The following is a 24,025-nucleotide window of genomic DNA, read 5'->3' as shown; positions in this document are numbered from 1 at the left end:
AAGTTGGCTAAAATTGAATCAATTTATTATAAGGATCTCAAAAATGAGCCTTAATATCAAAAGTACCATCCAAAACTAGAGTTTCATCTTCTCTCTTAAAATTACAAAGTTTTATTGGAGTATTGGACTTCTCTTGATAAAATACCATGGAAGGTTTTTCTTTACCGTCTATGTAATCTGTGTAGGAAATCTAGAATTTGCTTTGGTGGGAAAAAATCTGTGTCCTATCGGAATAATTTCCTGTGTTTCCTGTTGTCTTTATCAGGTCTTTGATTACTTAAGAAGACTCAGTCTTCTCCATTAAAAGAGCTAAGTTAAAAAAAAAAAAAAGAAAACTATATACCTTTCTGTAATTACCTCTGAAACCTTCCAGCACTTTGGTTAAATGGATAACTGAGTAATGTTTTACAGTGACCTGTGATCCTGTTTAATCAAAAAATTTAGTCTTTTGACCTTTAAAAAAAAATTTGTCCTTAAAAAAATTTTTTTTTAGAGATAAGGTCTCCTCCTATATTGCCCAGGCTGATGTCAGACTCCTGGGCTCAAGTGATCCTCCTGCCTTGGCCTCCCAAAGTGCTGGGATGATAGGCATGAACCACTGAGCCCAGCCGTCTTTTGGCATTTTTGACAACTTTGCAAAATCAAACTCTACGTGAAGTCTTTTTGACCTCGAGCTAACTTTGGAATTTTCCTGAAGGCCCCTAAAAAGTCACAAAGGACTTGTCCTTCTTTTTTATTTATTTTTAATTATTATTATTATTTTTTTGAGATGGAGTCTCGCTCTGTTGCCAGGCTGGAGTGCAGTGGCACGATCTTGGCTTACTGCAACCTCCACCTCCCAGGTTCAAGTGATTCTCCTGCCTCAGCCTCCCAAGTAGCTGGGACTACAGGCGCGCGCCACCACACCCAGCTAATTTTTGTATTTTTAGTAGAGATGGGGTTTCACCATGTCGGCCAAGATGGTCTCAATTGGTTGACCTCGTGATCCGCCTGCCTCGGCCTCCCAAAGTGGTGGGATTACAGGCATAAGCCACTGCACCTGGCCTTGTCTTTCTTCTTATAAAAACAAACTTGTTAAATTAATTTGGTATGTTAAATTACATGGGAAGCATTATTAAAAAAGAAGTGATGCTAAACCTTCTTTATGTTATATTTGTATATATTTATGTGTTCCAGAAATTACATGAAGTTCCTAGAGATCTGATGGGTCCTGATATAATGTTGTTAGTTATAATTCTAGTTATTATCTTAAAATGTATGTGACAGAAGTAACTGAATTTTTTTCTCAATTATATTACAATGAATTCTCATCCTTTAACCATGGCCATTTAAAGTCTTTTGTCATCCATAGACAGTTAATTGTTTTATTTTGATTCATTCCTAAAAGCTTTTGCAAACAACTATAATATGAACCACCATGCTTATGTGGTTTCTTTGCATGGCTGCTGTGCTGATGAGTAAGAAAAGTCATTTCCTGGTAGGCCCAGGAACCTCAAGAAATTGCATTTGTATTTAAGGAGATTCATAGAGAAAACGGAAAAGTACACATTCCTGATGACTTTAAGATCATACCTTTGAACTTCCAGAGCGCTAATGGAAAAACCGACTCATTTGTGAAATTGCTAACCAAAGATCAAGCAGAACAAGAATTAATTACATCGGACTAGATGACCCAATGAAGATGATTTAAATTATTTTTATTTTATTTATTTATTTATTTTTGAGATGGAGTTTTGCTCTTGTTGCCCAGGCTAGAGTGCAATGGCGCAATCTTGGCTCACTGCCACCTCCGCCTCTCGGGTTCAAGTGATTCTCCTGCCTCAGCCTCCCAAGTAGCTGGGATTACAGGCGCCTGCCACCACCCACAGCTATTTTTTTTGTATTTTTGGTAGAGACGGGGTTTCACTATGTTGGCCAGGCTGGTCTCAAACTCCTCATCAGGCTATCCACCTGCCTCAGCCTCCCAAAGTGCTGGGATTACAGGTGTGAGCCACCGTGCCCGACTGATGATTATAATTCTTATGACTTCTTGTTTTAGGACATTTCTGGGTCTTTAATGGTTTTTCTCTTTTTTTCTTAAGCTGACTAAAATTTACAGCAATCAGGTAAATTATACCTTCGTAAACAGAATTGAAACATTTATCCTTTTTTCTCTACCTGATCCCTGCAGAATTCAGAAACTCTCACTGGCTATTCTTATTTTCATGACTATATAGTTATTTTCTTTTTCTTTTTTTTTTTTTTTCTTTGAGATGGAGTTTCACTCTTGTCGCCCAGGCTGGAGAGCAATGGTGCAATCTCGGCTCACTGCAACCTCCACCTCCCAGGTTCAAGCGATTCTCCTGCCTTAGCCTCCCAAGTACCTGGGATTACAGGTGCTCGCCACCACGCCTGGCTAATTTTTTTGTATTTTTAGTAGAGACGGAGTTTCACTCTGTTGGCCAGGCTGGTCTTGAACTCCTGACCTCGTGATCCACCCGCCTTGGCCTCCCAAAGTGCTGGGATTACAGGTGTGAGCCACCATGCTTGGCACTATATAGTTATCTTCATAAATTCCGTAAGAATCTAGTCTCCTTATAACAAGGACTCAATTGAAAACCCTAATTATATTGCTAAGACGTTGACTGGAATATCAAATATGAAAATGAACATATAATCAGATATGATCAGACAGTTGTAAGGAACTAAAGTTGACTCTATGGAGCCAAAAAGCCAACCTCGTACTTTGCTTGTGTGGTTTCTTTACGTGATTGCCTTACAGATGAGTAAGAAAGGTCACTTTCTGCCAGACCTCAGGTATATTGGGGACATCAAGAAAAGAATAATTCATCAAAGTCTATAGATATTGCAGGCAAAGTTGAAACAAGCCAGACAAGTTCTCTTTGTATTCTTGAGAGACTTGGAAAGTCTAACCTGAGATTCCTTATTAAAAGTTCCAGCAAAACAGACTTAAAAAGAGCCTATATGATTTTTTTTTTAATTAAAAAGTACACTTTAATGTCGAAAATGCAAACTTGGGGAAGACAGAAAAGATCACAAACAAGGCTGTGAATTCACACTTGGAAGGTTGCACAGCGGCCAGGCAGAGGCACTCCTCACTTCCCAGACAGGGCAGCAGCTGGGCAGTGGCGCTCCTCACTTCCCAGATGGGGTGGTCGCGCAGAGGTGCTCCTCACTTCCCAGATGGTGGGGCTGCCGGGCAGTGGCGCTCTTCATTTGCCAGACAGGGCGGCAGCTGGGCAGATGCACTCCTCACATCCCAGACAGGGCGGCGGCCAGGCAGAGGCGCTCCTCACTTCCCAGACAGGGCGGAAGCCGGGCAGAGGCGCTCCACACTTCCCAGAGAGTGGGCAGCCAGGCAGAGGCACTCCACACTTCCCAGACGGTGGGGCGGCCGGACAGAGGCACTCCTCACATACCAGACGGGGCAGCAGCTGGGCAGAGGCGCTCCTCACTTCCCAGACAGGGCAGCAGCTGGGCAGAGGTGCTCCTCACTTCCCAGACAGTGAGCAGCCGGGCAGAGGCGCTCCTCACTTCCCAGACAGCGGGCAGCTGGGCAGAGGCGCTTCACACCTCCCAGATGGTGGGGCAGCCGGGCAGAGGCGCTCCACACTTCCCAGACAGTGGGCAGCTGGGCAGAGGCGCTCCACACTTCCCAGACGGTGGGGCAGCCGGGCAGAGGCGCTCCTGACATACCAGACAGGGCGGCAGCTTGGCAGAGGCGCTCCTCACTTCCCAGATGGGGCAGAAGCCGGGCAGAGGCGCTCCTCACTTGCCAGACGGTGAGACGCCAGGCAGAGGGGCACCTCACTTCCCAGACGGAGTGGCCAGGCAGAGGCGCTCCTTACTTGCCAGACAGTTGGGTGGCTGGGCAGAGGCGGTCCTCACTTCCCAGGTGGTGAGAAGCCGGGTAGTGGCACTCCTGACATCCCAGATGGGGTGGCGGCCGGGCAGAGGTCCTCATCACTTCCCAGACGGGTTGGCCGGGCAGAGGCGCTCCTCACTTCCCAGATGGGGCAGTGGCCAAGAGCCTATATGATTAATCAGTACTCTTGCTGCACTTAATCAGGGCAAGTAAAATGAGACTAGATTTGTTTTGCAAATTAGTCTTTACTGTGACTGTCTTTGGTAGAAATGAAGGTGACAGAGAGAAATATTATGTTTTAGTAAAAAAACTATCATGCACCTGTAAAAAGTAAAGTAGAGGTTCCTCTTCAAAGACTTTCCTCCCCGTCTGATTAGGAATAAATAGTAACTTCTCTTAGAAGCAAAATTTATTCAAAGACCTGTGCTAACATTCTTAAATATCTGCTAGCTATAATAAATAAATCAATGTACTTTATGTTCTTAGCTCCCACAGTTTAGCCTAAATATTTGTCCTGGCATGCTTATACTGGTCCAACAAAGCATTAGGTCATAGCCTGTTCCTCTTCCTTATTTGAAGGTGTTTTTACCTTTCTCAGCATTCCACATGTTACTTCCTCCTTCCTTTGTTCTCCTCTGCCTTTGCCTCTTTTAAAAAGTTCTGAGTGGCTAGAATACAGAATGTGAGGTCCTGTTGCAGCCAGTGGAAACCGGGCACAGCAGTAGGGTGGATGCATTAGGTTATAAATGACCCTGTCTCCTTTGTTCGGTGTACTCTCGTGGCAAAACTGCTGGTGAGTGTACCCTTTCTGCAGAAACTATACAAATGGCCTTGCTGAGTAAATTTATGTTCAAGTGCTATTTCTTTACAGCACCAGGGAACAAGCATTTCAAACACACCTGTGATTAGATTCTAGTTCTGTTCATTGTCTTTGAAGTTTTGTTATTTACCTGCAAACTGGACTGGGTCCCCAATTCTAGTTTCCTCCAGTATCTAGTTATGACTCTCCAAACCAACATTCCAATTTTTTTCCAACCCTTCTGACTTGGAATCACTAAGAACAAACTGCTCTTTTCATGAAGCTGCAAAAGCTGAAGCTGCTTGACTTGATACTAACTTCAGAGTGTTGATGAAGAGTCAGACTCTTTGATTGATGATAAAATCAAACATTTGATTGATATCAAATGTATTCATCATTAATCAAATACATTTAAGAAATACATTGGTTTGGTCCAGAAAGACAAGACAACTCAAAGCAGGGGCTTTCAGGCTATAGGTAAATTGAAACATTTTCTGGTTGAAAATTGGTTGAGTTTGTCTAAAGACCTGCGATGATAGAAAGGAAATGTTCAGGTTAAGATAAAAGATTGTGGAGACCAAGGTTCTTTTGAAGTCTTATAGTGGCTGCCCTTAGAGACAATAGATGATAAATATTTCCTATTCAGATCTTTAAAAGGTGCTAGATTCTTAGTTAATCTCTTCAGGATTGGGAGAGCCTAGAAGAAAAAGATCTAGCTTTGTTAATAGAGATTCTTTACAGATACAAATTTTCCCCCACAAAGGACAGCTTTGCAGGGCCATTTCAAAATATGGCGAAGAAACATGTTTTGGGTTAAAATATTTTAACTTTCTTCTTTGTCACGTTATGCCAGAGTCAGATTGGAAAATAAGTCACAATATACAGGGTTAAATAAAAGCCATCTGATGAGGATTTATGGTTTGTAGAGGAATGACCCCTTTGTACTTTTTAAGGTATAATGATTCATTTGGAATTTCCTTTTGTATGAGGAATGAGGAAGGGATTCAGCACTATTTCTTTTCCCCAGTGGGCTAGCTTTGTTATTCCAGACATTTATTTAAAAATCTATCTTGGCTTGGTGCGGTGGCTCACGCCTGTAATCCCACCACATTGGGAGGCAAGGCAGGAGGATTGCTTGAGCTCAGGAGTTCAAGACCAGCCTCATCAATCTAGTGAGACTTGGTCTTTACCAAAAACTTAAAAAATTACCTGGGTGTGGTTGCACACACCTGTAGTCCCAGCTATTAGTGAGGTGGTGTTGCTCATCTAGGGTAATATCTGAGGTTCATTGCCTTACGCCAAGGAAATAGAGGTTGCAGACACATGCAGGAGTGAGTTTAAGAGCAGAGGTTTAATAGGCAAAAGAAAGAGAATAGCTGTCTCTCCTACAGAGAGAGGGGGACTCCTGAGTGGGTCATCAGGTTCTGTGGTGGAATGCATGGGTTTTATAGAGGAGCTTGAGGAGGCAGTGTCTGATTTACATAGGGCCCAAGAGATTGGTCGGACCAGATGTGCCGTTTGCATAGTGCGAAGAAGCTGGCCATCCCACCCTAATCTTTTATTATGCAGGTGGGGTCTCTACCTGGCCAGTGCCTTGTTGCCTGCTTTTTTACTGCATATGTGGGGACAAAGAAAAGGGAAGATGGAGCTTCCATGTTGAACATGCCTGGCCTCCAGGCAGCGTTTTCCTATTGGTGCGGCAGCCAGCATTCACTCATGCAAGCTTCCAGCTTGCTTATCTATGTCTGCAGCTTGATTTTACAGGCTGCTCTTTGTTAGAAAAGAAATGATTTGGGGACTGCTTTTTTTTTTTTGGTAGAGACGGAGTTTCACCATGTTATCAAGCTGGTCTCGAACTCCTAACCTCAGGTGATCCACACGCCTCAGCCTCCTGAAGTGCTTAGATTACAGGCGTGAGCCACCACGCCTGGCAGGGACTGCTTTTTATTAAAACGGAAACCTTGCCAAGGACTCTCTTACCCTCACTAAATGCCTAAATAATTTATTTCTAGCTCCTGTATCATTAGGAGGCTGAGGTGAGAGGTTTGCTTGAGCCTGGGAGGTCGAGGCTGCAGTGAGCTTGACATGCAACTGCACTCCAGCCTGGGTGACAGAGCCAGATCCTGTCTCAAAAAAAACAACAGAAGACAAAAAAAAAAAAAAAACCCTAAAAATTCATCTTATTTCTCACTGCATTGAAATGCCACTTTTATCATAAACTTCATTCTCACTTGTTTTAATCTATTTTTGGACTCTATTTTGTTTAACTCATCTTGTTAGAGTAGGTAATTTGGCAGACATGAGCAGGGCAGGAGAGCACCTCCCCCAAACCACCTCCCGCCCCCTCCGCAACCACCCCAGAAATATCAGGTGACCATCTTGCTGAAGTAGTAATTGGTTACAACTGGTGCCAGGAAAAGGCAGTCGCCCAATGGAAAGAAACACCTGGAGCTGGTGATCGGCAGCTTCCCATTAAGATCTCAGGAGTTGGGCCAGTGGGCTCAAGCATGCACACTAAGAGGCAAAATGGCGGAGTTTAACTGGTATATGACCTTCCTCTAGGCATGTTCGACTGGTAAGGGAAGAATGCCCCAGGTGACCATGCACACAACTGCAGTAAACACACTGCGCATCTGGCCCCTCCCAAGTGCTGGCAGGCCACAGTGCCATGTACAAGACCCCAAGTCAAAGCTCAGATGGTGCACTTGGATCTCTCAAGTCACCCACTTGGCCCTCTTCCAAGTGTACTTCCTTTCCTTCCTGCTCTCAGTCTCTCACTCTGCCTTATGCCCCTTGGATGAATTCTTTCCTCTGAAGAGGCAAGAAATGAGGTTGCTGCAGACCTGTATGGATTTGTCACTGCTAACAATCTCTCCATTTGTTACTTTTCTTTCCTTTTTTTGAGATGGAGTCTTGCTCTATTGCCTAGGCTGGAGTGCAGTGGCACAATCTCAGCTCACGGCAACCTCTGCCCCAGGTTCAAGCGATTCTCCTGTCTCACCCTCCCTAGTAGCTGGGATTACAGGCGTCTGCCACCACGTCCAGCTAATTTTTGTATTTTTAGTAGATGTAGAAAGTAAGAAGTTTCCTCTTCAAAGTTTTCTTTCTTGTTAAAGAATAAATCATAAGTGTTAGAAAAAATAGTTTCTTTTAAAGACTTTCTTCAAGCCTCCTTGCTTTGTGCTAATAACTCTTTGTTAAACCCTGTCCTATGTAACTGTTGGACATCCTCACAGGCACGTTCCAGCTCACAGCCTATGCCCCTTCCTTATAGGGAAATGTTATTGCTTCCTTAAACCTTCCGTAAGCAACTTCTTTGTTATTCCCTGCACTTACCTATTTAGGAAAGTTTTAGGCTATTAGCAAATCGGGTATCAGTTTAAGATTGTGAGGTCCTGCTCCAGCCAATGGATGCAGTTTACGGCAGTAAAGACAACCCAAATGCTTAAGGGATAACTATGTCTGCTTTTCCTTTGTTCAAGTGTGCTCTCGCCATTGTTCCATCCGTGATTGAGCACCCTTTCTGCAGAAAGTAAAGATGGCCTCGCTGAGAGATCTTTTGTCTCTGTGCTTTCTTTTCTTCGTGGCACCAATGATCTATTTCTAACAATTTTGGTATTTCTAGCAGTAGAGGTGGGGGTTCACCATGTTGGCCAGGCTGGTCTCGAGCTCCTGACCTCAAGTGATCCGCCTACCTTGGCCCCCCAAAGTGCTGGGCAAAGTGCTGGGATTACAGGTGTGAGCCACTGCGCACAGCCCTCCATTTGTTTCTCTAAGAACTATTTTAATTACTATAACTTCATAATATATTTTTCTGTTTGCGAGACAGGGTTTCACTCTGTTGCCCAGGCTGGAGTACGGTGGTGTGATCATAGCTCACTGCAGCCTTGATCCTCCAGGTTCTAGCAATCCTCCTGCCTCAGCCTCCTGAATAGCTGGAATTACAGACACACACCGCTGAAACCACCTTTACCAAAAGTATATCAGTGGGAAAATGATGGCAGTGGGAAAGATCTGATCTTGCCAAGCCCCATCACCACCGCTCCACGCCCCCACCCCCTCACCCCTCCCGGCCCTGTCTTTGGCCTTCTGGCTGCCCTTAATTATTCCTGGGCTTAGGCCAAGATAACTTTGGGAGACATTTAGTTTATAATTTAAACGATAGTAGCCCTTCCCCAAACTCAACTGCCTTTATAATACTAATGAGAGAGCACCAGGCTAGAAGGATAGAAGATCCTGAATTCTGCTAGGGTGTAGATGTAAATGATTGCCAGCCATTATTCTGAAGGTCACGAAATATGCAACTTCCCCCAATTACCCCTGCAGATAACATCACTAACATAGAACCAATGATTGGCCTTTTGAGATGTCTTTTCAGGTTTTTTTGCATGTCTGATACCGATGGTTCCACCTGGATCCACCAACTGCTCCCATGGCCCTACCCAGAAGTGACTCAGTGCCCAGGAGGACTATTTCCCACACCCCTGTGATTGCATTACCAACCAACCAGCAGCAAGCACTCATTACCTAGTCACCCCAACCCCTTTCCCCAAACTACCTTTGAAAAACCCTAGCCCCCAAATGCCCTAGGAGACTGATTTGAGTAATAAGAAACAAACAAACAAACAAAAAACTCCAGTTTTTTATTCAGCCACCTCTAAACTCTTTCTCCACTGCAATTCCCCTGCCTTGATAAATCGACTGTATCTGGGCAGGGGGCAAGAATTCACTGGGCAGTTACACTACCACACCCAGCTGATTTTTTTATTTTATTTTTAGTGAAGACAAGGTTTCACTGTGTTGCTCAAGCTGGTCTTGAACTCCTGAGCTCAAGTGATCCTCCTACCTCCACCTCCCAAAGTGCCAGGATGACAGGTGTGAGCCATCATGCCCATCCCATAATGTCTTAACATCTGGAGAATAATACATGTTTTCTTTAATCCTCAAAATAATTCAGTGAGTAAAATCCTTCTTCCATGATTGCAAATGAGGAAATGGAACAGCGGTGAAGCAACTTGTCCCTGGCCACAGGGATGTTAAGTGCAACCCTGAGATCTGCACCAGCCTCTGCATTTCTCTCCAGAGAATGCATGGCCTTCTAGTAGAGCTTTGTAGGTTCTCATGTCATCCTAAGACTCAGAAAGGCCATCAGGTTTCCCCTGGTAGAATCAAAAGTCTTGTAATTTATTGGTCTTGTTAGTCGTAGATAGTCCCAGTTAATAGAAAAATCATATGTATATATATATATATATATATATATATATATACACACACACACACATATATATATACATATATAAATTATAGGGATATTTTGTCTTCTTTTTTTTTTTTTTTTTGAAACAGGGGCCTGCTCTGTCACCCAGGCTGGAGTGCAGTGGCACAAACACAGCTGACTGCAGCCTTGACCTCCCAGGCTCATGCAACCCTCCCATCTTAGCCTCCCAAGAAACTGGGACCACAGGCACGTGCCATCACACCTGGCCAATTTTTCAATTTTTTTGTAGAGATGGGATCCCCTGTGTTGCTCAGGCTGGTCTCAAACGATCCTCCTGTCTTGGTTTCCCAAAGTGCTGGGATTACAGGTGTGAGCTACTGCGCCTGGCCCAATAAAAAAAATCTTGTTCTGTGAAAGAAATGTTTAATAAAAGTTGTATTGTCAAATTTTTATAAAGTGAATCCCTTTTCAAATGAACCAGTGTGAAAGAATGCTTGAAAGAACTTCCAGTAAAGCAGAGTCCTTTTGCAATTGTAAAATTTGCACCTTTGTTTATCTGTTTTGTGATGAAAATTTGGAGGGGATATTTGGTTTTTTTTTGTTTGTTTTTTTTTTGGCAGAGCCTCTGTTGCCAGGCTGGAGTACAGTGGCACGATCTCAGTTCACTGTAACCTCTGCCTCCTGGGTTCAGTTGATTCCTGCTTCAGCCTCCCAAATGGCTGGGACTACAGGTGCCTGTCACTACACCTGGCCACTTTTTGTATTTTCAGTACAGACAGGGTTTCACCATGTTGGCCAGGCTGGTCTCGAACTCCTGACCTCATGATCCACCTGCCTTGGCCTCCCAAAGTGCTGGGATTACAGGCATAAGCCGCTGCGGCCGGCTATTTGGGTCTCTTAAAAAGAGGCATACCCACCCAATTAAAGTCAAATTGCATTATGGAAAATATTTGTGAAAATCAAAGCTCTCTGTAAAAAGAGCAGTAACATTGGGCTCTAAGGTAAAGATCAATGCTTCCTGGAAAACGTCTATCTTTCTACATCACCAGCAATTGATATGCACTGAACAGCTGCTTGGCAAAAATGGCCAGAGCAACAAATGGTAGTATCAATACTTTAAGACAGGGGTCTCCAAACCACGAGCCGAAGACAGGTCCCGGTCTGTGGCCTGTTAGGAATCAGGCTGTACACCAGGAGGTGAGTGGTGGGCAAGCGAGCATTACCACCTATATTAGTCCATTTTCACACTTCTGTAAAGTGTGAGATATACCTGAGACAGTAATTTATAAATGAAGGAGGTTTAATTGATTCACAGTTCCACATAGCTTGGGAGGCCTCAGGAAACTTACTGGTGGAAGGAGAAGAAGGCACTTTCTTTTTTTTTTTTTTCGGAGACAGAGTCTCGCTGTGTCGCCCAGGCTGGAGTGTAGTGGTGAGATCTCAGCTCACTACAACCTCCGCCTCCCAGGTTCAAGCAGTTCTTCTGCCTTGGCCTCCTGAGTAGCTGGGATTACAGGCGCCCACTACTGTGCCCAGCTAATTTTTGTCTTTTTAGCGGAGACAGGGTTTCACCATGTTGGCCAGGCTGGTCCTGAGCTCCTGACCTCATGATCCACCCGCCTTAGCCTCCCAAAGTGCTGAGATTACAGGTGTGAGCCACTGCACCCGGTGCAGGCACTTTCTTCACACGGCAGCAAGAAAGATAGAGAGAAGCCCAGAGGAAATTGTCATTTATAAAACAATCAGATCTCATGAGAACTCCGTCACTATCATGGGAACAGCATGGGGAAACTGCCCCCATGATCCAATCACCTCCCACCACCTCTCTCCCTCAACACCTAAGGATTACAATTCAAGATGAGATTTGGGTGGGTACACAAAGCCTAACCATATCATTCTGCCTCTGGCCCCTCCCAAATCTCATGGCCCTTTCACATTTCAAAACCAATCATGTCTTCCCTCAGAGTCTTAATTCATTCCAGTATTAACCCAAAAGTTTCAGTCCAAAGTCTCATCTGAGATTAGGCAAGTCCCTTCTGCCTATGAGCCAGTAAAGTCAAAAGCAAGTTAGTTACTTCCTAGATACAATGAGGTACAGGCATTGGGCAAATGTTCCCATTCCAAATGGGAGAAATTGGCCAAAACCAAGGGGCCACTGGTTCCATGCAAGTCCGAAATCCAGCAGGGCAGTTGTTAAATCTTAAAGCTCCAAAATAATCTTCTTTGACTCCATGTCTCACATCCAAAACACGCTGATGCATGGCCTTGGGCAGCTCCGCCCCTGTGGCTTTGCAGGATACAGCTCACCCCCTCTGACTGCCAGCTGCTTTCACAAGCAGGCATTGAGTGTTTGTAGCGTTGTCTGTGGCTTTTACGGGCACATAATGCAAGCTGTCAGTGGATCTACCATTTTGGGGTCTGAAGGATGGTGGCTGTCTTCTTGTAGCTTCACTAGGCTGCCTGAGCTCTGCCTCCTGTCAGATCAGTGGCGGCCTCAGATTCATCTAGGAGCAGGAACCCTATTGTGAACTATGCATGTGAGGGATCTAGGTTGTGTGCTCCCTATGATAATCTAACTAATGCCTGATGATCTGAGGTGGAACAATTTCATCCCAAAACCATTCCCCCTCACTCCCACCCCAACCCCAGGTTCCTGGAAAAATTGTCTCCCATGAAACCGGTCCCTGGTGCCAAAAAGTTTAGGGACTGCTGCTGTAAGAAACCAGTCCCAACTTCCTTAGACAGAAAACTTGAAATTGCCTTGTAGGGATAGTCAAAGAGTGGAAAAGCTACTTAAGAAGCTGTTTTCTCCTGACCCTTCTTCCTGAGATTCTGCAGTTTTATGCAACAAGGTCAAGAAGGTATCCATTGCACATAGATGTTTACTGATATCGTAGAGCTAAGCTTTAGTGAGCATCACTTGATGCCTGACTGTGCTAGGGGCCTGATAAATCTCATTGGATCCTGACATATAAGTTTTATTATACATATCTTTCCCATTTTGATATTTTTAAAGTGCAAAACAATGTATTTTGGGGAGAAGGGAACCAGAGCAATAGGGAAACATATTATAGAAAGTGAAACTTTGACAAAGCCACTCACAGAGATAAACTTTTCTGCAATTTTTTTTCCCTAGTACTATATCTTGAAACTATATCTGGGCTGGGCACTGTGGCTCACACCTGTAATTCCAACACTTTGGGAGGCCAAGGGGGGTGGATCGCTTGAGCTCAGGAGTTTGAGACCACCCTGGACAACATAGCGAGACCCTGTCTCTACAAAAATTAGCCCAGCATGGTGGCACGCCCCTGCAGTCCCAGCTGCTCAGGAGGTTGAGGCGGGAGGATTGCCTGAGCCTGGGAGGTTGACGCTGCAATGAGCCGTGATTGTGCCACTGCACTCTAGCCTGGGTGACAGAGCAAGATCCTGTCTCAAAACAAGAAACAAAACAAGCATAAAAGAAAATATCTCTGCATCAGATCTTATTCTTTTTAACAGCAGGATCATATTCCATTGGATTGATATATCACTTCTTTATTAACCATTTCCCTGTTTATGATTGTTTCCAATTTTGGCTACCACAAAAGTGCTGCGATAAACATCCTTTTACGTGTATCTGCAGTAAACATCCTTGTATATGTCAAGAGTTTCAGAGAGGTTCCTAGAGGTGAAATGGCTGCTTCAAAAAGTAAGCAGATATAAATATTGTAATAGTTCTTGCCCAACTGCTTTCAGTACATTTTCCAGATAAGGGCTCTTGGGTCTTGTAAACTAAGGGCTGTGTTTCCTTTCTGAGCTTTAGAGTACTTGATTCTATAATGATTACAGAACGATGGAACGATGAGCCCCTCGAGACAGGATTTCACTCTTTCTTTATCTTGCTGTCAAATGCATGCCAAGTGTGTTCAGACAGAACCTGCGTTACTCTCTGCCTGGCTGTGTGATTCTCCACCGCTCAAAGGCTTCTCCAACACATTTCTGTGTGGCTCCCTGGGAGCTGCTGGCAGATGGCCTGGGGCCTGTCAATCAGCCTTTGTGAACACGATCAGTTTGCAGAACTTAGGGAGTAAGGTGTCCTGACCCATTTTCTGCTTCCATCACACCAGAAGTTGTAAACTCATGGTGTCATTGGAGACATGGGGGTGAGGTATTCCCAACACATAAAGAATCATCAAACTAGAGTTTCTTTTATTATTATTTTTTTTTAATTTTATTTTTGAGATGGAGTCTTGCTCTGTCACCAGGTTGGAGTGCAGTGGCGTGATCTCAGCTAACAGCAACCTCCACCTCCTGGGTTCAAGCAATTCCCCTGCCTCAGCCTCCTGAGTAGCTGGGACTACAGGCACGTGCCACCACGCCTGGCTAATTTTTTTTTTTTTTTTTTTTTTTTTGTATTTTAGTAGAGACGGGGTTTCACCATGTTGACCAGGATGGTCTTGATCTCCTGACCTCGTGATCCTCCTGCCTCGGCCTCCCAAAGTGCTGGGATTACAGGCATGAGCCACCACGCCCGGCCCAAACTAGAATTTCTAAAGAAAGGGCCCAAAAGCCCTTGGAAAGTAAATCATTTGGCAACAACATGCTCTCAGACCAGTCTCTCAAATGCCACAGAAGAGCTTTTTCCATAGGTTATAAACTAGAGTACAGAGCTAGCACTGAAGTGCAGTTCAGCCTGGTAGGGCATAGGAAATAGCACTTTTGTGTGTGGTCTGTTTGGACATTGGGTCTTTCCAAACCCTGACCCAATTATAGGCGGTAGCCCAATTTAGCTAATCTATTTATAACTGACAATTTCACATATAAAATGAAACTCTAATTGGGAGGCTGAGTCAGAAGGATCACTTAGGCCCAGGAGGTCAAGGCTGCAGTGAGCACCACTGCACTCCAGCCTTGGTGATAGAGCAAGATCCCATCTCTAAAAATTAAAAAAAATTTCAATTGCTTTTTCAAATTATTATTAATCAGCACAGGAATACCTTAAGGAAGATTAAAAGAAGTAAAAGGAATGTGGCATACTTAAATCAGGTCTGTTTACCCAAAACATAACCAATAGCTCCGTATGTGTCTGTCTGTTAACCGTCTCCACCAATGACACAGTGCTGGGACTGCCCGGGAAGCCCCCTCCCTTATTTTCTAAAGGGGAAATGGAATGGGCTCTGTTCCACGATCTTCTTCTCCCAAATAGGATAATTGACTACCCTGTGTCAAGTAAGACTGGAAGACTCTGAAGATTTAAAAATAATTAATCCATTCAAATAAAATTACCTGACCCATGTGACAAACACATGGGCCTGGATTTTCTCATTTTTGGTGGATGACCTCAAAGCATGGCAAAACTTCCAAATAAAATAAGGGATACATTTTGTGAAACATGTTCATAAATATAATTGAGGGAACCAAAGCTTAGTTTCCAGAAACAGTTACCCCAAGGATAATAGGAACTTGTTTTGCAGTTTGTACAGACAATTGGGCATACAGGCTTGGAGTTAGATTAGAATTCCCTAATGGAGTAGCTGTAGATTAATCCACATCTGCTTAGATGATCCTACATCATCTGAGTTCAGCCAGTTTCTACCGATACTCTAATTTTTCCAGTATGAACAAAATTCTAGACCATGTGCAGTTGCAAACCTCAAATATTGTGTGACCCAATAAATGAGCTTATCAAATACATAGACTCTTAAAATGATTAACCCAGAATCCAGGACTGTTTATCCTGATTTTACTGTTCTGAACAACATGACCCTACTCACTACCAGTTACAAACTGGGTTCCTGTGAGTACTGTCTGTCTAAATTAAACTCAATTCTACCAACTGACCAAACTTCAAACCGAAGTGGCTTTATGGAGTACTATAAGCATTAGCACCAACAATTGCACGTGAAGTTACACTAGTTATTCTTCTACTGTCTATGATGTCAGTTAATAGTTGAGATTATGATTAATCCTAACCAAAACTCAGGGAAGTGGTGGGACATAAAACTTCCAGAGATGTTCTGGGGCTCTGAGAACACAGATCTGTAACCAAGTACCCCAATTTTTCTGAGAAATAGTTTATTTTTTTCTCTTTCTTCTTTTTCCTCCTTTTCCCCACTTCCTACTTTAGCTCTTTAGAAATGCAATAATAGGCTATTACCTCCTCTTCATCAGACACTTCTTACAAATTCATCTAACTCTGTGCTTAGACACTCCAGAGCAGAGCGCTCACCCACCAGGAGGCTGCGTCCAGAGGTAACAGTTGATTTACAATCCGAAGTCCCACTACAAAACTCTCTCCCCCCTGGAGAGTTTTAGGCCACTTTTACAACCCATTTCTGCCATGAAAATGCCAGTCCAACCGCCCAGTAGGTAAGACACTAAGCTGGCACAAGGACCACCCCCCACCTGCTTACCTCCTCCCCTGCCGTTTAAAAGTGCCCACTTTCTGCTCCAAGAGCAAAGCAGTACCCTTAAGCCAGGAAGCCTATACTTCTTCCCCTAAGCTGGCTTTGGAATAAAAGCCACTTTATACCAGAACTCACTCTTGTGAATTGGATTCTGCAAGTAGCAACCGAGAGACCCTGCATTTTGGTTACAATCTGGGCCTTCGTTGAGTGGCCTGCTCGTTACTGCAAAGTCTGGTCCTGCAGCCATCATGTGGAAATCGCACTGGTGTGGCCAGAGCCAGTGTCCCTCAGCTCCCTGTAGAGAATCAGAAGGGACTGGGGGAGGCTCAGAGCACCAGCAGCGACTTCTCAGCATGGATGAGGGGACACTTGGCAGAGGTGGCCCTGGCTATACAAGCCAGAGGCCAGGGAAGGACTGTAGGCATCAGCAGCAGATGCTGCAGCAAGTGAGGTCAATGACTAGTGACCAGGCCAAATGGAGGACATTGCTGTACAGGGTGGCAGAAGATAGCGCGGACTAGTACACTCCCCACTCTCTACAGAACTCAGCTACAATTAATGTACCAACCACACATATAGAATTGTCATTGTACCTTAATTATGGGTTATAGAGACCCTACTTCCTTGATACATCCGCTTGACAACATCCACCTTAATATCTCTAGTTTCCTTATTATCTTTAGTGTAAAATACTGCTATAAGGTGAGCTCTGCTAATAACAGCATCTAAACTCCACAATATTAGTTCTATTCAAAATCCATTTTTCAATGCTAGGAATCTTTATCCCAACCACAGGGATGATGCTGCAATCTGCATACTTTATTTATTTATTTACTTATGTTTATTTTTAAATATTTATTTATTTATTTATTTATTTATTTATTTATTTTTGAGACGGAGTCTCGCTCTGTCACCCAGGCTGGAGTGCAGTGGTGTGATCTCAGCTCACTGCAACCTCTGCCTTCTGGGTTCAAGCAATTCTCCTGCCTCAGCCTCCTGAGTAGCTGGGATTACAGGTGCGCACCAACATGCCCAGGTAAATTTTGTATTTTTAGTAGAGATGGGGTTTCACCGTGTTGGCCAGGCCAGCTTCAAACTCCTGACCTCAAGGTGATCTGCCCGCTTCGGCCTCCCAAAGTGTTGGAATTACAGGTGTGAGCCACCACACCAGGCCATCTGCTTACTTTAAATGCGTACCCTTTATCATATTAACTGATCTCTCTCCTCTGATATTAGTTCAATCATCTAACTGAAGCTTGAGTTCCATACTAACCAGTTCTACCCATTCTCTTTGTGTTCTCCTGCCAGCATTAACATGACTTTTACCACTGCTACTTATAAGCAGGTGGGCTGGTATGTCCCTATCATTCCACTCTATTCAACCACAAAGGGTTGAAGCTTTCTATTTTTTCATTTGTTTCCAGTAGGTTTGTAGTTCCTCATTGAAGCATTTTTAGGATGACTGCTTTAAAATCTTTGTCAGATAGTTCTAACATCTCAGCGTTGACCTCTGTTGATTGTCTTTTTCATTCAGTGTGAGATCTTCCTGGTTCTTGCCGTGATTAGTATTTTTTTAGAAGAAAATTCCTTGTTTATTAAGAATGTCACATTTTGAAACTAGAAGCAGTAAAGTGTATGAAAAGTTTAAAATATAAATTTCAGAAAATTCTTATAGCAGCAAAAAAGCAGAATAAAGAAAAACTTAAAAACACAGACATAGCCTTTTCCTATTACTGTGCCATAATTAACATCAAGTAGCTAACCAGTTTTTCCCCAGAAAATGGTATTACATTCTCTGCCTCCTGGGCCACAGATTTTCAACTGGCCCTTCCTAGGCAAAAAAAAAAAAAAAAAAAAAAAATTCCAACATATCTAAAGGCATTAACAGTCGGGAATAAACCAGTAGCTTCTTAATTCAACCCTGACAAACAATGGAAACAAAGATTAAAAGCATCTAATTTTTTATTTTAACATTTGACTATAATGGCAAAAATGATATAGATCATGTAATATCTGTTTTCCTAGCACAGCCAGACAGAAAAGAAGGTTGAATTGGAACAAGAAAAAGTTCATTTTGTGGGTGCCCTAAATGTACCACATTTTTTTTTTTGAGACGGGGTCTTGCTATGTTGCCCAGGCTGGAGTGCAATGGCGCAATCTCAGCTCACTGCAACCTCTGCTTCCGGGGTTCAAGCGATTCTTCTGCCTCAGCCTCCCAGGTAGCTGGGACTAAAGGTGCATGCCACCATGCCCGGCTAATGTTTATATTTTTAGTAGAGATTGGGTTTCACCATATTGGCCAGGCTGGCCTCAAACTCCTGACCTTGTGATCCACCCACCTTGGCCTCTCAAAGTGCTGGGATTACAGGCATGAGCCACAGTGTCTGGCCCACATTCTGTTTTCAAGGTGTGTGGCAATACAGATTACTTGCTGTTTCTTTTTTTTTTTTGAGATGGAGTCTCATCTGTCGCTCAGGCTGGAGTGCAGTGGCACGATCTTGGCTCATTGCAAGCTCTGCCTCCTGGGTTCACACCATTCTCCTGCCTCAGCCTCCCAAATAGCTGGGACTACAGGTGTCCACCACCATGCCCGGCTAATTTTTTTGTATTTTTAGTAGAGACAGGGTTTCACCATGTTAGCCAGGATGGTCTCGATCTCCTGACCTCGTGATCCACCCTCCTCAGCCTCCCAAAGTGCTGGGATTACAGGTGTGAGCCACTGCTCCTGGCCCCAGTTACTTGCTGTTTCTAAATAAACTTAAGAGACAGGCTTAGAATTAACACTTCTAATAAAGTTATAACTATCAGGGGAACAAAAAAACCAAAGTGATTCCTCAAAAAAAAAAAAAAAAAAATAACCAGCATTTGGCTAACAAATTGTCATCTGGTGTCACATGCTTGATTATGAAAGCATCTTGTGCAACCATCTTTAATTTTTCAAGTTTTCTTATGTCTAGAGGCTGTATCATATTTTATGTACAGAACAAGCAAATTTAAGTATTCTGTTAACATGCAAATGACTTGGGAATCGAAAAATCAGTTTGTTATAAAGGAAAACAGAAATTCAAAAAGGTTTTTCCTGGAAGGCATATCATCATTCAGCTTACAATCTTGTATTTATAGTTTTAAAAAATTGCCTTTTATGGCCAGGCATGGTGGCTCATGCTTATAATCCCAACACGTTGGGAGGCTGAAGCGGGTGGATCACCTAAGGTCAGGAGTTCGAGACCAGCCTGGCCAACATGGCAAAACCGCCTTTGTACTACAAATACAAAAATTAGCTGTGGGTGGTGGCTGGTGCCTGTAATCCCAGCTATTTGGGAGGCTGAGGCAGGAGAATCACTTGAACCTGCCAGGCAGAGGTTACAGTGAGCCGAGATTGTGCCATTGCACTCCAGCCTCAGCAAAAAGAGCAAAACTCCATCTCAAGAAAAAAAAAAAAAAAAAAAAATATATATATATATATATATATATATATATATATAAATAAAAATCGCCTTTTACAAAAATGGGTTGGCTCATTTGAAACCATTCAAAAGAAAGTATTTGTTTTGGAAAAACAAATACTCTGTTGTTGGGGCCTCAAATTGGTAATTTGTCAATTTTGGATGCTCATTCTTAATACAATATAAAGGAGGTCCAATTTAAAACCATTTTAAATTAGGCTGGGCTGGTGGGGAGAGGCACCCGCTGGAGGGGATGGGGGCCAAGCAGGTCGGGCCAGGCCACCTGAGGAATGGCAGACGCAGTGGCCCAGAGGGCAGCTAAAGGGAGCGAGAAGGAGATGGGAAGGGGGATGAGGGCCATGTTGTTGGGCTTCAAGGACGGTCATCCCAGGCTTACAGGAGAGGCCCCATGGCTGTGGCTGCTGACATGAAGCCTCCAGCCAAAGGAACTGTGATGAGTGTTTTTTGATTGATCCATGGACATTTGGGGCATTAGACTATGAGTCTCTGGATCTTACTTAAAGCATGTGTTTTAGCTTGCTTCCTCTGATACCATTCTGCCAGGGGAGGAGGAGCTGCCTCATCACAGCCAGATAGGGGTACAGGTCCAGGTATAATCACCAGATGGATTCTTCTTGCATGCTGCACAGACAAAACCAATTCACAGAGACAGCAGTGTTGCAGTAGAGAAAGAGTTTAATTAATTCAAATCTCGTCAAGCAAAAGGATGGGAGTTTATTACTCAAATAAGTCTCCTGAAGAATTCAGAGGCTAGGGATTTTATGGATAATTTAGCAAGCAGGGGCTAGGGAATGGGTGCTGCTGATTGGTAGGGGATGAAATCACAGGGGTGTGAAAAAGAGTCCTCATGCGAAGTCAGCCTCTGGGTGGTGGCCACAGGACTGTGTGAGTCATGACCCTTGGGTCCAGGAGTCAGTTGGTCCCAGAATTAAAAAGCCTGAGAAACATCACAAAAGACCAATCTTAGGTTCTACAACAAGGATGTTATCTATAGAAGTGATTGGGGAAGTCACAAATCTTGTGACCTCTGGCGCCATGACTCTTAACCAGTAAAGGATTATAGGAAAGCCACCTAAGGAACCATGGCTGGTTATCATTTAACTACACCTGCATCTTAGCAAAATTCAGGCCCCTCTCATCATCCTCATCTTGTGGACTTTCATTAGTCTTACAAAGGCTGTTTCAGTCCCTGAACAAGGAGGAGGTCAGTTTTATGGAGGGGCTATTATCATCCTTGCTTCAAAGTTAAACTGTAAACTAAATTCCTCCCATGGCTAGCTTGGCTTACACTCAGGAATGAGTAAGGACAGCCAGCCTGTAAGGCTAGAAGCAAGATGGACCCAGCCAGGCTAGACTTCTCTCACTCTCACAAATTTTGCAAAGATGATTTCACATGCTCCCCACTCAGCCAATGTTGGTTCTCAAGGGTAGGGACTCATTACTGCTAGGCAGGGACAATGGTTTCCACTAACACTTCTCTGGCTGGCAGGGATTGGAATTCCTAGTTACTGCTCCCCATTTGGTCACTACTGATACTGAGTTGTGGGGTAGCCTTGTTACCCCTGGTCTTGGTGAAAGTCCTTATTCTTTTTTTTTTTTTGAGACAGGGCCTTGCTCTGTTGCCCAGGCTGGAGTGCAGTGGTACCATCTCAGCTAACTGCAACCTTGACCTCTTGGGCTCAAGTGGTCCTCCCACCTCAGCCTCTGGAGTAGCTGGGACTATAGGCATGCACTACCACACCCAGCTAATTTTGTTGATTTTTTGCAGAGAGGGGGTCTTACTCTGTTGCCCAAGATGATGTTGAACTTCTGGATTCAAGCAATCCTCCTGCCTTGGCCTCCCAAAGTGCTGGGATTACAGGTATGAGCTACTGCACCTGGCCAGTCCTTATTCTTCACCAGGCTCTTCTGCAACCCCCAGAAGAGAGGAGTAGATCCCCCTCATCGTAGCCTGGGAAGGGAGAGAGTCCCCCACTTGGCCTTTACTGGTAGGGGTGGGTGTCAGTCCAGAATTTTTTCTTCGACATTTGGCAAGATATAAACTAAAAATAAGATACTAAGGCCTACATCAACTGAATGGGCCTCCCTCTTGACCAAGGGAACCCTAGAAAAACCTTAAAAACTGAATTCCCAGGTACTACAGGAAGGGAGGGCAGATATGCCCCATTATACCCCTCCCTTTCAGAGTTTAGGTGCAACAACTGATGAATATTAATGTTAAAATAGAGATCATAAGACTAGGCTGGGCACGGTGGTCATGCCTGTAATCCCAGCACTTTGGGAGGCCAAGGCAGGAGGATCACCTGAGCTCAGGAGTTCAAGACCAGCCTGGCTAACATGATGAAACCCAGTCTCTACTAAAAATACAAAAATTAGCTTGGCATGGTGGTGGGCACCTGTAATCCCAGCTACTCGGGAAGCTAAGGCAGGAGGATCGCTTGAACCCAGGAGGCAGAGGTTGCAGCAAGCCGAGATTGCACCACTCCACTCCAGCCTGGGCAACAGTGAGACTCCATCTCAAAACAAACAAACAAACAAAAAAACTGAGCCTTCTCTCGTAAAAGAGATAAGATTTGGGGTGTTTTTTTTATTATTTTTTTTTTTTGCACACAAAACAATAAACATTTTCTAACAGTACATACAAACAAAAAGATGCATATCAAACATATTAGGAAGGTTGCACATGGGAAGACGGGGAATAGAGATGGGGGGTGGGAATTAAAGAAAATAAATGATAGAGGGACTTTGTATGGATCAATGATAATAATTCAATCCTTTATTTGACAAAGAAGAAGGAGAAGGAAGAGGAAGAAAAAGAAAGTGGGATAAAGGATCAGAAAGCGAGGAAAATAGAAAAAATTAGAGTATGACTCCAGGGTAGACCTGTTTTGTTGTCACTTGGTTGGTTGGTTGGTTTGTCAGTTGTATTTTTCATATGTTTCGCCATGTTGCCCAGGCTGGTCTCGAACTCCTAGCCTCAAGTGATCAACCCGCCTCGGCCTCCCAGAGTACTGGGACTACAGGCGTGAGCCACCACATCCAGCCCCCACATTGCCTCTGGTCTCTGTGGTAGACCTCCCAGATGGGGCGGCCGGGCAGAGGCGCTCCTCACTTCCCAGACAGGGTGGCCGGGCAGAGACACTCCTCACTTCCTAGATGGGGTGGTGGCCGGGCAGAGGGGCTCCTCACTTCCCAGACGGGGCGGCCAGGCAGAGGCGCTCCTCACATCCCAGACAATGGGTGGCCGGGCAGAGGCGCTCCTCACTTCCCAGACGGAGCGGCCGGGCAGAGGCGCTCCTCACATCCCAGAAGGGGCGGCCGGGCAGAGGCGCTCCTCACTTCCCAGACGGGGCGGCCGGGCAGAGGCGCTCCTCACTTCCCAGACGGGGCGGCCGGGCAGAGGCGCTCCTCACTTCCCAGACGGGGCGGCCGGGCAGAGGCGCTCCTCACTTCCCAGACGGGGCGGCCGGGCAGAGGCGCTCCTCACTTCCCAGACGGGGCGGCAGGGCAGAGGCGCTCCTCACTTCCCAGACGGGGCGGCCGGGCAGAGGCGCTCCTCACTTCCCAGACGGGGCGGCAGGACAGAGGCGCTCCTCACTTCCCAGACGGGGCGGCCGGGCAGAGGCGCTCCTCACTTCCCAGACGGGGCGGCCGGGCAGAGGCGCTCCTCACTTCCCAGACGGGGCGGCCGGGCAGAGGCGCTCCTCACTTCCCAGACGGGGCGGCGGGTCAGAGGCGCTCCTCACTTCTTCCCAGACGGGGCTGCCAGGCAGAGACGCTCCTCACTTCCCTGATGGGGTGGCGGCCGGGCAGAGGGACTCCTCACTTCCCCGACGGGGCGGCCGGGCAGAGGCGCTCCTCACATCCCAGACGATGGGTGGCCGGGCAGAGGCGCTCGTCACATCCCAGACGATGGGTGGCCGCGCAGAGGCGCTCCTCACTTCCTAGATGGGGTGGTGGCCGGGCAGAGGCGCTCCTCACTTCCCAGACGGGGCGGCCAGGCAGAGGCGCTCCTCACTTCCCAGACTGGGAGGCCGGGCAGAGGCGCTCCTCACTTCCTAGACGGGGTGGTGGCCGGGCAGAGGCGCTCCTCACTTCCTAGACGGGGTGGTGGCCGGGCAGAGGCGCTCCTCACTTCCCAGACGGGGCAGCCGGGCAGAGGCGCTCCTCACTTCCCAGACGATGGGCGGTCGGGCAGAGTCGCTCCTCACATCCCAGACGATGGGCGGCCGGGCAGAGACGCTCCTCACTTCCTAGACGGGGTGGCGGCTGGGCAGAGGCGCTCCTCAC

The 24,025-nt window shown here is 45.3% G+C and overlaps 1 protein-coding gene across 1 annotated transcript in view; it reads left to right on the top strand.

Moving 5' to 3' along the window:
- The window catches only part of PLAT (plasminogen activator, tissue type), a 101,374-nt gene that overhangs the window by 12,670 nt on the left and 64,679 nt on the right, over nucleotides 1–24,025 (top strand). Inside the window, exon 5 of the mRNA XM_063610973.1 lies at nucleotides 21,504–21,596. The gene's annotated coding sequence lies outside the window, so the exon portion shown is untranslated. The remainder of the gene's footprint in view (nucleotides 1–21,503; nucleotides 21,597–24,025) is intronic.

Source organism: Symphalangus syndactylus, chromosome 10, assembly GCF_028878055.3.
Source record: "Symphalangus syndactylus isolate Jambi chromosome 10, NHGRI_mSymSyn1-v2.1_pri, whole genome shotgun sequence".
Lineage (NCBI taxonomy): Eukaryota > Metazoa > Chordata > Mammalia > Primates > Hylobatidae > Symphalangus > Symphalangus syndactylus.
Note: the sequence above shows the minus strand (reverse complement) of the source record. Positions and strands in the feature narration are given on the sequence as shown.